The sequence below is a fragment of the Dama dama genome, unplaced genomic scaffold, assembly GCF_033118175.1.
Source record: "Dama dama isolate Ldn47 unplaced genomic scaffold, ASM3311817v1 ptg000080l, whole genome shotgun sequence".
Classification (NCBI taxonomy): domain Eukaryota; kingdom Metazoa; phylum Chordata; class Mammalia; order Artiodactyla; family Cervidae; genus Dama; species Dama dama.
This window is the reverse complement of record NW_026870899.1, coordinates 5,545,363-5,557,969: the sequence shown is the minus strand read 5'-3', so window position 1 is coordinate 5,557,969 and position 12,607 is coordinate 5,545,363.

Sequence of the window (12,607 nt, the reverse complement as noted above, 5' to 3'; positions counted from 1 at the left end):
CATGCTCTTCATATTTTCACAACGTTTCATGCTCCTCATATTTTTCAGACCGTTTCATGTTCCTCATATATTTCACACCTTTTCATGCTTCTCATATTTTTGACACCTTTTCATGATCCTCGTCTTTTTCAGACCGTTTCATGCTTCTCATATTTTTCACACCTTTTCATGCTCCTCGTATTTTTCACAACTTTTCATGCTCCTCGTATTTTTCAAACCTTTTCATGCTCCTCGTATTTTTCACACATTTTCATGCTCTTGTGTTTTTCACACCTTTTCATGCTCCTCGCATTTTTCAGACCTTTTCATGCTCCTTGTAATTTTCAGACCTTTTCATGCTCCTCGTATTATATAGACCTTTTCATGCTCCGAGTATTTTTCAGACCTTTTCATGCTCCTCGTATTTTTCACACCTTTTCATGCTCCTCATATTGTTCACACCTTTTCTTGCTCTTCATATTTTTCACATCTTTTAATGCTCCTCATATTTTTCATACCTTTTCATGCTCCTCGTATTTTTCAGACCTTTTCATGCTCCCTGTATTTTTCATACCTTTCATGGTCCTCGTATTTTTCAGACCGTTTCATGCTTCTCATATTTTTCACACCTTTTCATGCTCTTCTTGTTTTTCACACCTTTTCATGCTCTTCGTGTTTTTCACTCCTTTTAATGCTCTTCATATTTTTCAGGACTTTTCACGCTCTTGATATTTTTCTCACCTTTTCATGCTCTCCGTGTTTTTCACACCTTTTCTTGCTCTTCGTGTTTTCCACACCTTTTCCTGCTCCTCATATTTCTTCACACCATTTCATGCTCTTCATATTTTCACAGCATTTCATGCTAGTCATATTTTTGACACCTTTTCATGCCCCTCATATTTTTCAGACCTTTTCATGCTCCTCGTGTTTTTCAGACTTTTTCACGCTCCTCATATTTCTCAGACATTCAGGCCCCTCGTATTTTTCAGACATTTTCATGCTCCTCGTGTTTTTCAGACCTTTTCACGCTCCTCGTATTTTTCAGACATTCAGGCCCCTCGTATTTTTCAGAACTTTTCATGGTCCTCGTATTTTTCAGACCTTTTCATGCTCCTCGTGTTTTTCAGACTTTTTCACGCTCCTCATATTTTTCAGACATTCAGGCCCCTCATATTTTTCAGACATTTTCATGGTCCTCGTATTTTTCAGACCTTTTCATGCTCCCTGTATTTTTCATACCTTTCATGCTCCTCGTATTTTTCAGACCTTTTCATGCTCCCTGTATTTTTCATACCTTTCATGGTCTTCGTATTTTTCAGACCTTTTCATGCTCCTCGTGTTTTTCAGACCTTTTCACGCTCCTCATATTTTTCAGACATTTAGGCACCTCGTATTTTTCAGACATTTTCATGCTCCTCGTGTTTTTCAGAACTTTTCATGCTCCTCGTATTTTTCACACATTTTCATATTCCTCCTATTTTTCACACCTTTTCACGCTCCTCGTATTTTTCAGACATTTTCATGCTCCTCGTATTTTTCACACCTTTTCATGCTCCTCATATCGTTCACAACTTTTCATGCTCTTCATATTTCTCACATCGTTTCATGCTCCTCATATTTTTCACATCTTTTTATGTTTGTCATATATTTGATACGATTTAAAGCTCTTCATATTTTTCATACCATTTCATGCTCTTCATATTTTCACAACGTTTCATGCTCCTCATATTTTTCAGACCGTTTCATGTTCCTCATATATTTCACACCTTTTCATGCTTCTCATATTTTTGACACCTTTTCATGATCCTCGTCTTTTTCAGACCGTTTCATGATCCTTGTCTTTTTCAGACCGTTTCATGCTTCTCGTATTTTTCAAACCTTTTCATGCTCCTCGTATTTTTCACACATTTTCATGCTCTTGTGTTTTTCACACCTTTTCATGCCCTTCGCATTTTTCAGACCTTTTCATGCTCCTTGTAATTTTCAGACCTTTTCATGCTCCTCGTATTATATAGACCTTTTCATGCTCCGAGTATTTTTCAGACCTTTTCATGCTCCTCGTATTTTTCAGACCTTTTTTTGCTCCTCGTATTTTTACAGCTTTTCATGCTCCTTGTATTTTTCAGACCGTTTCATGCTCCTCGTATTTTTCAGACCTTTTCATGCTCCTCGTATTTTACAGAGCTTTTCATGCTCCTCGTATTTTTCAGAACTTTTCGTGCTCCTCGTATTTTCAGACCTTTTCATGCTCCTCGAATTTTTCACACCTTTTCTTGCTCCTCGTATTTTTCACACCTTTTCATGCTCCTCATGTTTTCCACACCTTTCATGCTCTTCATATTTTTCACAGCGTTTCATGCTCTTCATATTTTCACACCGTTTCATCCTCCTCATATTTTTGAGACGTTTTCATGCTCCTCATGTTTTTCACACATTTTCATGCTCCTCGTATTTTCCAGACCTTTTCATGCTCCTCGTATTTTCCAGACCTATTCATGCTCCCCGTATTTTTCAGACCTTTTCATTTTCCTCGTATTTTTGACATCTTTTCATGCTCCTCGTAATTTTCAGACCATTTCATGCTCCTCATATTTTTCAGACCTTTTCATTCTCCTAGTATTTTTCCGATCTTTTCCTGCTCCTTGTACTTTTCAGACCTTTTCATGCTCCTCATATTTCTCACACCTTTCATGCTCTTCATATTTTTCACACGGTTTCATGCTCATGATATTTCCACACCGTTTCATGCTCCTCATATTTTTGATAACATTTCATGCTCCTCTTATTTTTCACACCTTTTCATGCTTCCCGTATTTTCCAGACCTTTTCATGCTCCTCGTATTTTTCAGACATTGACATGCTCCTCGTGTTTTTCAGACCTTTTCGTGCTCCTCGTATTTTTCACACATTTTCATATTCCTCCTATTTTTCACACCTTTTCACGCTCCTTGTATTTTTCAGACATTAAGGCCCCTCGTACTTTTCACACCTTTTCATGCTCCTCGTATTTTTCACACCTTTTCATGCTCCTCATATTGTTCACACCTTTTCTTGCTCTTCATATTTTTCACATCTTTTAATGCTCCTCATATTTTTCATACCTTTTCATGCTCCTCGTATTTTTCAGACCTTTTCATGCTCCCTGTATTTTTCATACCTTTCATGGTCCTCGTATTTTTCAGACCGTTTCATGCTTCTCATATTTTTCACACCTTTTCATGCTCTTCCTGTTTTTCACACCTTTTCATGCTCTTCGTGTTTTTCACTCCTTTTAATGCTCTTCATATTTTTCAGGACTTTTCACGCTCTTGATATTTTTCTCACCTTTTCATGCTCTCCGTGTTTTTCACACCTTTTCTTGCTCTTCGTGTTTTCCACACCTTTTCCTGCTCCTCATATTTCTTCACACCATTTCATGCTCTTCATATTTTGACAGCATTTCATGCTAGTCATATTTTTGACACCTTTTCATGCTCCTCATATTTTTCAGACCTTTTCATGCTCCTCATGTTTTTCAGACTTTTTCACGCTCCTCATATTTTTCAGACATTCAGGCCCCTCATATTTTTCAGACATTTTCATGGTCCTCGTATTTTTCAGACCTTTTCATGCTCCCTGTATTTTTCATACCTTTCATGGTCTTCGTATTTTTCAGACCTTTTCATGCTCCTCGTGTTTTTCAGACCTTTTCACACTCCTCGTATTTTTCAGACATTTTCATGCTCCTCGTGTTTTTCAGACCTTTTCATGCTCCTCGAGTTTTTCACACCTTTTCATGCTCCTCATATTGTTCACAACTTTTCATGCTCTTCATATTTTTCACATCGTTTCATGCTCCTCATATTTTTCACACCGTTTCATGCTCCTCATATTTTTCACATCTTTTTATGTTCGTCATATATTTGATACGATTTAAAGCTCTTCATATTTTTCATACCATTTCATGCTCTTCATATTTTCACAACGTTTCATGCTCCTCATATTTTTCAGACCGTTTCATGTTCCTCATATATTTCACACCTTTTCATGCTTCTCATATTTTTGACACCTTTTCATGATCCTCGTCTTTTTCAGACCGTTTCATGCTTCTCATATTTTTCACACCTTTTCATGCTCCTCGTATTTTTAACAACTTTTCATGCTCCTCGTATTTTTCAAACCTTTTCATGCTCCTCGTATTTTTCACACATTTTCATGCTCTTGTGTTTTTCACACCTTTTCATGCTCCTCGCATTTTTCAGACCTTTTCATGCTCCTTGTAATTTTCAGACCTTTTCATGCTCCTCGTATTTTTCACACCTTTTCATGCTCCTCATATTGTTCACACCTTTTCTTGCTCTTCATATTTTTCACATCTTTTAATGCTCCTCATATTTTTCATACCTTTTCATGCTCCTCGTATTTTTCAGACCTTTTCATGCTCCCTGTATTTTTCATACCTTTCATGGTCCTCGTATTTTTCAGACCGTTTCATGCTTCTCATATTTTTCACACCTTTTCATGCTCTTCTTGTTTTTCACACCTTTTCATGCTCTTCGTGTTTTTCACTCCTTTTAATGCTCTTCATATTTTTCAGGACTTTTCACGCTCTTGATATTTTTCTCACCTTTTCATGCTCTCCGTGTTTTTCACACCTTTTCTTGCTCTTCGTGTTTTCCACACCTTTTCCTGCTCCTCATATTTCTTCACACCATTTCATGCTCTTCATATTTTCACAGCATTTCATGCTAGTCATATTTTTGACACCTTTTCATGCTCCTCATATTTTTCAGACCTTTTCATGCTCCTCGTGTTTTTCAGACTTTTTCACGCTCCTCATATTTCTCAGACATTCAGGCCCCTCGTATTTTTCAGACATTTTCATGCTCCTCGTGTTTTTCAGACCTTTTCACGCTCCTCGTATTTTTCAGACATTCAGGCCCCTCGTATTTTTCAGAACTTTTCATGGTCCTCGTATTTTTCAGACCTTTTCATGCTCCTCGTGTTTTTCAGACTTTTTCACGCTCCTCATATTTCTCAGACATTCAGGCCCCTCGTATTTTTCAGACATTTTCATGCTCCTCGTGTTTTTCAGACCTTTTCACGCTCCTCGTATTTTTCAGACATTCAGGCCCCTCGTATTTTTCAGAACTTTTCATGGTCCTCGTATTTTTCAGACCTTTTCATGCTCCCTGTATTTTTCATACCTTTCATGCTCCTCGTATTTTTCAGACCTTTTCATGCTCCCTGTATTTTTCAGACCTTTTCATGCTCCCTGTATTTTTCATACCTTTCATGGTCTTCGTATTTTTCAGACCTTTTCATGCTCCTCGTGTTTTTCAGACCTTTTCACGCTCCTCGTATTTTTCAGACATTTAGGCACCTCGTATTTTTCAGACATTTTCATGCTCCTCGTGTTTTTCAGAACTTTTCATGCTCCTCGTATTTTTCACACATTTTCATATTCCTCCTATTTTTCACACCTTTTCACGCTCCTCGTATTTTTCAGACATTTTCATGCTCCTCGTATTTTTCACACCTTTTCATGCTCCTCATATCGTTCACAACTTTTCATGCTCTTCATATTTCTCACATCGTTTCATGCTCCTCATATTTTTCACATCTTTTTATGTTTGTCATATATTTGATACGATTTAAAGCTCTTCATATTTTTCATACCATTTCATGCTCTTCATATTTTCACAACGTTTCATGCTCCTCATATTTTTCAGACCGTTTCATGTTCCTCATATATTTCACACCTTTTCATGCTTCTCATATTTTTGACACCTTTTCATGATCCTCGTCTTTTTCAGACCGTTTCATGATCCTTGTCTTTTTCAGACCGTTTCATGCTTCTCGTATTTTTCAAACCTTTTCATGCTCCTCGTATTTTTCACACATTTTCATGCTCTTGTGTTTTTCACACCTTCATGCCCTTCGCATTTTTCAGACCTTTTCATGCTCCTTGTAATTTTCAGACCTTTTCATGCTCCTCGTATTATATAGACCTTTTCATGCTCCGAGTATTTTTCAGACCTTTTCATGCTCCTCGTATTTTTCAGACCTTTTTTTGCTCCTCGTATTTTTACAGCTTTTCATGCTCCTTGTATTTTTCAGACCGTTTCATGCTCCTCGTATTTTTCAGACCTTTTCATGCTCCTCGTATTTTACAGAGCTTTTCATGCTCCTCGTATTTTTCAGAACTTTTCGTGCTCCTCGTATTTTCAGACCTTTTCATGCTCCTCGAATTTTTCACACCTTTTCTTGCTCCTCGTATTTTTCACACCTTTTCATGCTCCTCATGTTTTCCACACCTTTCATGCTCTTCATATTTTTCACAGCGTTTCATGCTCTTCATATTTTCACACCGTTTCATCCTCCTCATATTTTTGAGACGTTTTCATGCTCCTCATGTTTTTCACACATTTTCATGCTCCTCGTATTTTCCAGACCTTTTCATGCTCCTCGTATTTTCCAGACCTATTCATGCTCCCCGTATTTTTCAGACCTTTTCATTTTCCTCGTATTTTTGACATCTTTTCATGCTCCTCGTAATTTTCAGACCATTTCATGCTCCTCATATTTTTCAGACCTTTTCATTCTCCTAGTATTTTTCCGATCTTTTCCTGCTCCTTGTACTTTTCAGACCTTTTCATGCTCCTCATATTTCTCACACCTTTCATGCTCTTCATATTTTTCACACGGTTTCATGCTCATGATATTTCCACACCGTTTCATGCTCCTCATATTTTTGATAACATTTCATGCTCCTCTTATTTTTCACACCTTTTCATGCTTCCCGTATTTTCCAGACCTTTTCATGCTCCTCGTATTTTTCAGACATTGACATGCTCCTCGTGTTTTTCAGACCTTTTCGTGCTCCTCGTATTTTTCACACATTTTCATATTCCTCCTATTTTTCACACCTTTTCACGCTCCTTGTATTTTTCAGACATTAAGGCCCCTCGTACTTTTCACACCTTTTCATGCTCCTCGTATTTTTCACACCTTTTCATGCTCCTCATATTGTTCACACCTTTTCTTGCTCTTCATATTTTTCACATCTTTTAATGCTCCTCATATTTTTCATACCTTTTCATGCTCCTCGTATTTTTCAGACCTTTTCATGCTCCCTGTATTTTTCATACCTTTCATGGTCCTCGTATTTTTCAGACCGTTTCATGCTTCTCATATTTTTCACACCTTTTCATGCTCTTCCTGTTTTTCACACCTTTTCATGCTCTTCGTGTTTTTCACTCCTTTTAATGCTCTTCATATTTTTCAGGACTTTTCACGCTCTTGATATTTTTCTCACCTTTTCATGCTCTCCGTGTTTTTCACACCTTTTCTTGCTCTTCGTGTTTTCCACACCTTTTCCTGCTCCTCATATTTCTTCACACCATTTCATGCTCTTCATATTTTGACAGCATTTCATGCTAGTCATATTTTTGACACCTTTTCATGCTCCTCATATTTTTCAGACCTTTTCATGCTCCTCATGTTTTTCAGACTTTTTCACGCTCCTCATATTTTTCAGACATTCAGGCCCCTCATATTTTTCAGACATTTTCATGGTCCTCGTATTTTTCAGACCTTTTCATGCTCCCTGTATTTTTCATACCTTTCATGCTCCTCGTATTTTTCAGACCTTTTCATGCTCCCTGTATTTTTCATACCTTTCATGGTCTTCGTATTTTTCAGACCTTTTCATGCTCCTCGTGTTTTTCAGACCTTTTCACACTCCTCGTATTTTTCAGACATTTTCATGCTCCTCGTGTTTTTCAGACCTTTTCATGCTCCTCGAGTTTTTCACACCTTTTCATGCTCCTCATATTGTTCACAACTTTTCATGCTCTTCATATTTTTCACATCGTTTCATGCTCCTCATATTTTTCACACCGTTTCATGCTCCTCATATTTTTCACATCTTTTTATGTTCGTCATATATTTGATACGATTTAAAGCTCTTCATATTTTTCATACCATTTCATGCTCTTCATATTTTCACAACGTTTCATGCTCCTCATATTTTTCAGACCGTTTCATGTTCCTCATATATTTCACACCTTTTCATGCTTCTCATATTTTTGACACCTTTTCATGATCCTCGTCTTTTTCAGACCGTTTCATGCTTCTCATATTTTTCACACCTTTTCATGCTCCTCGTATTTTTAACAACTTTTCATGCTCCTCGTATTTTTCAAACCTTTTCATGCTCCTCGTATTTTTCACACATTTTCATGCTCTTGTGTTTTTCACACCTTTTCATGCTCCTCGCATTTTTCAGACCTTTTCATGCTCCTTGTAATTTTCAGACCTTTTCATGCTCCTCGTATTTTTCACACCTTTTCATGCTCCTCATATTGTTCACACCTTTTCTTGCTCTTCATATTTTTCACATCTTTTAATGCTCCTCATATTTTTCATACCTTTTCATGCTCCTCGTATTTTTCAGACCTTTTCATGCTCCCTGTATTTTTCATACCTTTCATGGTCCTCGTATTTTTCAGACCGTTTCATGCTTCTCATATTTTTCACACCTTTTCATGCTCTTCTTGTTTTTCACACCTTTTCATGCTCTTCGTGTTTTTCACTCCTTTTAATGCTCTTCATATTTTTCAGGACTTTTCACGCTCTTGATATTTTTCTCACCTTTTCATGCTCTCCGTGTTTTTCACACCTTTTCTTGCTCTTCGTGTTTTCCACACCTTTTCCTGCTCCTCATATTTCTTCACACCATTTCATGCTCTTCATATTTTCACAGCATTTCATGCTAGTCATATTTTTGACACCTTTTCATGCTCCTCATATTTTTCAGACCTTTTCATGCTCCTCGTGTTTTTCAGACTTTTTCACGCTCCTCATATTTCTCAGACATTCAGGCCCCTCGTATTTTTCAGACATTTTCATGCTCCTCGTGTTTTTCAGACCTTTTCACGCTCCTTGTATTTTTCAGACATTCAGGCCCCTCGTATTTTTCAGAACTTTTCATGGTCCTCGTATTTTTCAGACCTTTTCATGCTCCTCGTGTTTTTCAGACTTTTTCACGCTCCTCATATTTTTCAGACATTCAGGCCCCTCATATTTTTCAGACATTTTCATGGTCCTCGTATTTTTCAGACCTTTTCATGCTCCCTGTATTTTTCATACCTTTCATGCTCCTCGTATTTTTCAGACCTTTTCATGCTCCCTGTATTTTTCAGACCTTTTCATGCTCCCTGTATTTTTCATACCTTTCATGGTCTTCGTATTTTTCAGACCTTTTCATGCTCCTCGTGTTTTTCAGACCTTTTCACGCTCCTCGTATTTTTCAGACATTTAGGCACCTCGTATTTTTCAGACATTTTCATGCTCCTCGTGTTTTTCAGAACTTTTCATGCTCCTTGTATTTTTCACACATTTTCATATTCCTCCTATTTTTCACACCTTTTCACGCTCCTCGTATTTTTCAGACATTTTCATGCTCCTCGTATTTTTCACACCTTTTCATGCTCCTCATATCGTTCACAACTTTTCATGCTCTTCATATTTCTCACATCGTTTCATGCTCCTCATATTTTTCACATCTTTTTATGTTTGTCATATATTTGATACGATTTAAAGCTCTTCATATTTTTCATACCATTTCATGCTCTTCATATTTTCACAACGTTTCATGCTCCTCATATTTTTCAGACCGTTTCATGTTCCTCATATATTTCACACCTTTTCATGCTTCTCATATTTTTGACACCTTTTCATGATCCTCGTCTTTTTCAGACCGTTTCATGATCCTTGTCTTTTTCAGACCGTTTCATGCTTCTCGTATTTTTCAAACCTTTTCATGCTCCTCGTATTTTTCACACATTTTCATGCTCTTGTGTTTTTCACACCTTTTCATGCCCTTCGCATTTTTCAGACCTTTTCATGCTCCTTGTAATTTTCAGACCTTTTCATGCTCCTCGTATTATATAGACCTTTTCATGCTCCGAGTATTTTTCAGACCTTTTCATGCTCCTCGTATTTTTCAGACCTTTTTTTGCTCCTCGTATTTTTACAGCTTTTCATGCTCCTTGTATTTTTCAGACCGTTTCATGCTCCTCGTATTTTTCAGACCTTTTCATGCTCCTCGTATTTTACAGAGCTTTTCATGCTCCTCGTATTTTTCAGAACTTTTCGTGCTCCTCGTATTTTCAGACCTTTTCATGCTCCTCGAATTTTTCACACCTTTTCTTGCTCCTCGTATTTTTCACACCTTTTCATGCTCCTCATGTTTTCCACACCTTTCATGCTCTTCATATTTTTCACAGCGTTTCATGCTCTTCATATTTTCACACCGTTTCATCCTCCTCATATTTTTGAGACGTTTTCATGCTCCTCATGTTTTTCACACATTTTCATGCTCCTCGTATTTTCCAGACCTTTTCATGCTCCTCGTATTTTCCAGACCTATTCATGCTCCCCGTATTTTTCAGACCTTTTCATTTTCCTCGTATTTTTGACATCTTTTCATGCTCCTCGTAATTTTCAGACCATTTCATGCTCCTCATATTTTTCAGACCTTTTCATTCTCCTAGTATTTTTCCGATCTTTTCCTGCTCCTTGTACTTTTCAGACCTTTTCATGCTCCTCATATTTCTCACACCTTTCATGCTCTTCATATTTTTCACACGGTTTCATGCTCATGATATTTCCACACCGTTTCATGCTCCTCATATTTTTGATAACATTTCATGCTCCTCTTATTTTTCACACCTTTTCATGCTTCCCGTATTTTCCAGACCTTTTCATGCTCCTCGTATTTTTCAGACATTGACATGCTCCTCGTGTTTTTCAGACCTTTTCGTGCTCCTCGTATTTTTCACACATTTTCATATTCCTCCTATTTTTCACACCTTTTCACGCTCCTTGTATTTTTCAGACATTAAGGCCCCTCGTACTTTTCACACCTTTTCATGCTCCTCGTATTTTTCACACCTTTTCATGCTCCTCATATTGTTCACACCTTTTCTTGCTCTTCATATTTTTCACATCTTTTAATGCTCCTCATATTTTTCATACCTTTTCATGCTCCTCGTATTTTTCAGACCTTTTCATGCTCCCTGTATTTTTCATACCTTTCATGGTCCTCGTATTTTTCAGACCGTTTCATGCTTCTCATATTTTTCACACCTTTTCATGCTCTTCCTGTTTTTCACACCTTTTCATGCTCTTCGTGTTTTTCACTCCTTTTAATGCTCTTCATATTTTTCAGGACTTTTCACGCTCTTGATATTTTTCTCACCTTTTCATGCTCTCCGTGTTTTTCACACCTTTTCTTGCTCTTTGTGTTTTCCACACCTTTTCCTGCTCCTCATATTTCTTCACACCATTTCATGCTCTTCATATTTTCACAGCATTTCATGCTAGTCATATTTTTGACACCTTTTCATGCTCCTCATATTTTTCAGACCTTTTCATGCTCCTCATGTTTTTCAGACTTTTTCACGCTCCTCATATTTTTCAGACATTCAGGCCCCTCATATTTTTCAGACATTTTCATGGTCCTCGTATTTTTCAGACCTTTTCATGCTCCCTGTATTTTTCATACCTTTCATGCTCCTCGTATTTTTCAGACCTTTTCATGCTCCCTGTATTTTTCATACCTTTCATGGTCTTCGTATTTTTCAGACCTTTTCATGCTCCTCGTGTTTTTCAGACCTTTTCACACTCCTCGTATTTTTCAGACATTTTCATGCTCCTCGTGTTTTTCAGACCTTTTCATGCTCCTCGAGTTTTTCACACCTTTTCATGCTCCTCATATTGTTCACAACTTTTCATGCTCTTCATATTTTTCACATCGTTTCATGCTCCTCATATTTTTCACACCGTTTCATGCTCCTCATATTTTTCACATCTTTTTATGTTCGTCATATATTTGATACGATTTAAAGCTCTTCATATTTTTCATACCATTTCATGCTCTTCATATTTTCACAACGTTTCATGCTCCTCATATTTTTCAGACCGTTTCATGTTCCTCATATATTTCACACCTTTTCATGCTTCTCATATTTTTGACACCTTTTCATGCTCCTCGTATTTTCCAGACCTTTTCATGCTCCTCGTATTTTCCAGACCTATTCATGCTCCCCGTATTTTTCAGACCTTTTCATTTTCCTCGTATTTTTGACATCTTTTCATGCTCCTCGTAATTTTCAGACCATTTCATGCTCCTCATATTTTTCAGACCTTTTCATTCTCCTAGTATTTTTCCGATCTTTTCCTGCTCCTTGTACTTTTCAGACCTTTTCATGCTCCTCATATTTCTCACACCTTTCATGCTCTTCATATTTTTCACACGGTTTCATGCTCATGATATTTCCACACCGTTTCATGCTCCTCATATTTTTGATAACATTTCATGCTCCTCTTATTTTTCACACCTTTTCATGCTTCCCGTATTTTCCAGACCTTTTCATGCTCCTCGTATTTTTCAGACATTGACATGCTCCTCGTGTTTTTCAGACCTTTTCGTGCTCCTCGTATTTTTCACACATTTTCATATTCCTCCTATTTTTCACACCTTTTCACGCTCCTTGTATTTTTCAGACATTAAGGCCCCTCGTACTTTTCACACCTTTTCATGCTCCTCGTATTTTTCACACCTTTTCATGCTCCTCATATT